Source organism: Bufo gargarizans, chromosome 5, assembly GCF_014858855.1.
Source record: "Bufo gargarizans isolate SCDJY-AF-19 chromosome 5, ASM1485885v1, whole genome shotgun sequence".
NCBI classification, from domain to species: domain Eukaryota; kingdom Metazoa; phylum Chordata; class Amphibia; order Anura; family Bufonidae; genus Bufo; species Bufo gargarizans.
In genome coordinates, this window is record NC_058084.1 from 250,941,201 (window position 1) to 250,946,574 (window position 5,374).

The 5,374-nt window shown below is 39.8% G+C and overlaps 1 long non-coding RNA gene across 1 annotated transcript; it reads right to left on the bottom strand.

The window, feature by feature from the left end:
- Positions 1-306: 306 nt before the first annotated feature.
- Positions 307-5,152, bottom strand: LOC122938935. The gene is made up of 3 exons (XR_006390066.1): positions 5,016-5,152; positions 1,736-1,791; positions 307-1,172 (listed from the first exon to the last, which is right to left on the bottom strand). It is a non-coding gene; the product is annotated as an uncharacterized LOC122938935 (long non-coding RNA).
- Between the last annotated feature and the right edge of the window lie 222 nt (positions 5,153-5,374).

Below are 5,374 nucleotides of genomic sequence, written 5' to 3' on the forward strand. Positions count from 1 at the left end.
TACTGTTGCCATATTGGTCTCCAATAAATTCAGGGAATGCAGGTTCCACATGCATGCTGAGCACACACTGCATTATACCTCTTTTGGTGCCACAATGAGCTTGGTCAGGGAATGAAGGTTCCACTGAGCCCACAATGTAGTATACCTCTTTTGGTGCTGGATTACATCCAGAAGGAAAGCGAGCTTTGGTTTACACTTTTTCATCTTTTTAGGGTATGATTCTTCTACTAGCTAAAAAATAAACAATAAAAAAATAATAATATTAAATAATATTACAGGTTTTATTGACATTTTACATTTCTTCCTAAGAGGGGTAAACGTACATATGATTTTGCTAGACTCCTACAAGATAGTGTTATATACAATACATAACATTTTCCTACAGCTAATTCTTGTCATTTTTTTTCTTCGACAGCCCACGCACATTTTAATCTGCTATTTATAGGGACCTAATTTTAGCTAAAGCGCTCATACTGATTACAATCTGCATTGCTGAGGTATGATTACTTCTCTCTCACTCTTGATGGCAAGCAAATTTTTATTTCCTTAACCTTTAATCTCCTCAGCCACCAGCCTGTGTGTGTGTAGTTAATGAATATGCTTTTTCAGAGTGTTAAGCAATAAAATATTCACTGGATCAGATCTGGGGTTAACAGATTTCTGAAAATTTTATTGCGTGACAGCCTGTCCTGCATAATCTCTTCAGCTGTCTCATGTTCTAGGGCAAAAATGATCTTATGTGTCACTCTAATAGTCTAGAATTACACTTGTATCACTGTCACCAGCATATGGGTCTGTGTATACCCCTAGGCCCAGCTCCCTCTCTTTCACGGCATTTAAAACGATAACATTTGGCAAAGCCAGTTTTGACAGAACGCAAACTCTCCTTTTCGCATTTGTGACAAAGAGAGCCACCAGAGGCCTGACACAGAGCAGCCAATCATCACGCTCTTTACTGGATAATGATAGTAGGTTTCACTCATCTTAATAACTGCCTTGGTGCAATGGGAGACTTGAGTGCAAGTCTCCACTTAATTATACAGTCTTCATCTTAAGTGCTTAAATCATGTGAGGGATTCAGCTGTGCAGACAGGATCACAGTTCCTCTCTTTTTCTTCCACTCTGACAAAACATATTGATTTTGTTGGGCAGTCAATCGGGGCAGTGAGCACCTAAAGGAAAATAGTGCAGTATTTCAAGCAGCTTAAAGTGAAAAGGAAACAAGATCAATAGCAGCTTTAAACTATGCCGAATGCATGTGCTCCCAGCCAGTAAATATGTTTTTTTTTTATTGCTAAAGGCAAATTGTGACACTGTATCTAAAGGTAAAGAACATAATGAAATGTAAGAAATGTGTAGAAATGCAATACCTTTTCAAGATGAAGCAATAGAGCTTGTTTAACTAAAATTATTTATATATATATATATATATATATATTTATAATATTTTTATATTTAATACATTTTTTATATAAAATACATTTTTTAAATTTAAACTTTAATTTAAAAAAAAACGGGAACCAGAAAGTACACTTATGCTATATAGGGCATAAGCAACAAAGACTTAAAATGACTTAGTTTGAATTTTGTATCCACGATGGACAGAGCTAGAGAGTGATTTCTGTGCATAGAAAACAGAATTCAGATGTTTATAAAGGATTATCTAATTCATTACTAAACAGAACTCATTTATTCCTGCAAATACATTTGGTTAAGTGGACGTTGGCACACTCACCGCAGATTGCTTTACACTTCTTGAAATCTTGGCTTCAGGACTGATTCCAGACAGTTCTGGGGCAGAGAAATTGCACAATCATCTGTAACCACTGTCATGTAAATCATTCATAGTATTGTAAGCTATATTGTGGCATAGGGACATTCTCAGCCACTGTTTCTACAAACATGAAGTTATACCACTGTATTCAATGGAGGTAATAAAGGTAATAAGAGCCACATTTTTTTTTTCTAAGCAGTTGTTGCATTGACAGAGTAATGTAAATTAAAGGGCAGTACCAGCACTTGAATAATACACCAGCTACATACACTCACCATAAGAATTATTAGAAACACCTGTTCTATTTCTCATTAATGTGATTATCTAGTCAACCAATCACATGGCAGTTGCTTCAATGCATGTAGGTTTGTGGTCCTGGTCAAGACAATCTCCTGAACTCCAAACTGAATGTCAGAATGGGAAAGAAAGGTGATTTAAGCAATTTTGAGCGTGACATGGTTGTTGGTGCCAGATGGGCCGGTCTGAGTATTTCACAATCTGCTCAGTTACTGGGATTTTCACGCACAACCATTTCTAGGGTTTGCAAAGAATGGTGTGAAAAGGGAAAAACATCCAGTATGCGGCAGTCCTGTGGGCAAAAATGCCTTGTTGATGCTAGAGGTCAGAGAAGAATGGGCCGACTGATTCAAACTGATAGATCAACATTGACTGAAATAACCACTCGTTACAACCGAGGTATGTAGCAAAGCATTTGTGAAGCCACAACACGCACAACCTTGAGGCGGATGGGCTACAACAGCAAAAGACCCCACCGGGTACTACTCATCTCCACTACAAATAGGAAAAAGAGGCTACAATTTGCACAAGCTCACCAAAATTGGACTGTTGAAGACTGGAAAAATGTTGCCTGGTTTGATGAGTCTCGATTTCTGTTGAGACATTAAAATGGTAGAGTCCGAATTTGGCGTAAACAGAATGAGAACATGTATCCATCATGCCTTGTTACCACTGTGCAGACTGGTGGTGGTGGTGTAATGGTGTGGGGGATGTTTTCTGGGCACACTTTAGGCCCCTTAGTGCCAATTGGCCATCGTTTAAATGCCACGGGCTACCTGAGCATTGTTTCTGACCATGTCCATCCCTTCATGACCACCATGTACCCATCAGCTGAAGGCTACTTCCAGCAAGATAATGCACCATGTCACAAAGCTCGAATCATTTCAAATTGGTTTCTTGAACACGACAATGAGTTCACTGTACTAAAATGGCCCCCACCGTCACCAGATCTCAACCCAATAGAGCATCTTTGGGATGTGGTGGAACAGGAGCTTCGTGCCCTGGATGTGCATCCCTCAAATCTCCATCAACTGCAAGATGCTATCCTATCAATATGGGCCAACATTTCTAAAGAATGCTATCAGCACCTTGTTGAATCAATGCCACATAGAATTAAGGCAGTTCTGAAGGCAAAAGGGGGTCCAACACCGTATTAGTACGGTGTTCCTAATAATTCTTTAGGTGAGTGTATTAGTGCCCATAAAAGTTTGCCAGAAACATAGGGATCCCCATACAAGAGTGACAGATTTTTGTCTCCACCCCAGCAGTCCCTGTGGTCAAAACTAATAATTCCCGCTTATCAAAGTTTTAATTCATGTCCTCAGACTAGAGATGAGCGAATCGAAGTTGACAAAGTGGAATTCGATCCGAATTTCAGGAAAAATTTGCTTTGTGGTAACAAATCACATGTTTTACTAAAATGGCTGCTGCACATGTGAGGACATGGATCAAGGAACTCTAGGAAGTTGGGATCACCATAATGCCATGCATGCAGCCAATCAGCAGCCAGCCAGCCCTGAGATGTCACATTTCTATAAATAGCTTCAGCCATCTTGGATTCTGCCATTTTCCCCTGTACTTAGTGCAGGGAGAGACATCATCAGGCGCTAGGGACAGTGCTAGAAAAAACGTAATTGTGCTAAAAAAAGATTTACAAGTTCAGGGAAAGATTATTTAAGGTATAGGGAATGGATAGGGAGAAATCATTCCACAGCATTTATGCTGATCAGGGTTCAGTAGGGGAGGTTACAGCTGGGTAATAGGTACAATCCTATTACACCTTGCTGCACTGACTAGGGACCCAAATTGCCATTATACAGCTCTGGAATTCCAGCAAACTGTTCTTGTTATTGGGGTGCAAGTGCTGTTTGATACAGCCATTAACAGGGTTTATTATAAGGAAATATTTATATGTCTTATTTGCCGTTGTGTGGTGCAGTTATAAGTTCTAAAGCATTTTTTGGCTTGTATTAGTGGAAAAAGGGCTTATTAGCCATTGTAAGGTGAAGTGCGAAAATTGTACACTTTTTGTCATGCATTAGTGGCAAAAGAAAAATATATTTGCCATTCAGCGGTGCAGTTATATGTTCTAAAGCCTTCTGTAGCGTTTATAAGTGGAAAAAATTAGGGCCTATTTGCCTTTAGCGATGCAGTTATATGTTCTAAAGCCATTTTTGTCGTGTATTAGTGGCAAAAGAAAAATATATTTGCAGTTCAGCGGTGCAGTTTTATGTTCTAAAGCCTTCCGTGGAGTGTATAAGTGGAAAAAATAAGGGCCTTTTTGCCTTTAGCGATGCAGTTATATGTTCTAAAGCCCTTTTTGTTGTGTATTAGTGGCAAAAGTAAAATATATTTGGCGTTGAGCTGTGCAGTTATATGTTCTAAAGCCCTTTTATGCATGCATTAACGGCACGAAAAAAGTGTTTGCCGTTGTGTGGTGAACTGAGAAAATTACAGCCCTTTTTGGCGTGCATTAGTGTGGAAAAAAAGGGCTTATTAGCTGTTGCGTGGTGAATTGAGAAAATTACCGACTTTTTTGTGGGTTTTTTAATTTCCTTTTTAATTATTTATCTGATCTAACAGTATGTCAAACAGAGAAGTGCCAGGCTTTGCACAAGGGAGTGGCAGAGGCCTAAATGTTTCTGGCGCAGGCCGCAGAAAATTAAGGGGGCGTGGCAGCAGGAGTTGCGAAGAGAGGCCTGAGCTCCCGGTGTTATCTAGCAGTCATGTCTTGACCAGCAACCCAGCGATTCTTGAATGGTTGACTCGGTCATCTCTGTTTTGGATCCACTCCTGTTTTTTGTTGGCATTAGCTGATGGATTACTGACCAAATGCTGACCAAGTGAAGGCGGATGCTAAACAGACAGAATCCGTTTTTGGGGGTTATTGTCCAGACGGATCAGAGGAAGGACAAAATAATCAGTGACATCAACACAAACTTACTGATGACTCCATCTCCATTCTATCAGGGGAGCTCCAGTTGTATAAGCGTTTAATAGAACAGGTTCTGTAGACATCTTTGTGGAATCAGCTGACAATGGTGTAAAAGGAGTGTACTTCTTCTTGACGCTAACATCGACCTATAAGACTGAGTTCATACTTGAGTTAATTGGTCAGTTTTGGCCTTGTGACTGCCCAAATAAGTGAAGTGTGCAGTGATTCTAAGAGCAACGCCTGTCATTTGTATGTCACACTGACTCACAGTATTATTTCACTACCACAGTAGACTCTCTATGCGTGCTACTGTAAGAGACAGTGTTCTACACCACTATAAAGGCTCTCTGCAGCCAGGAAATAACAGG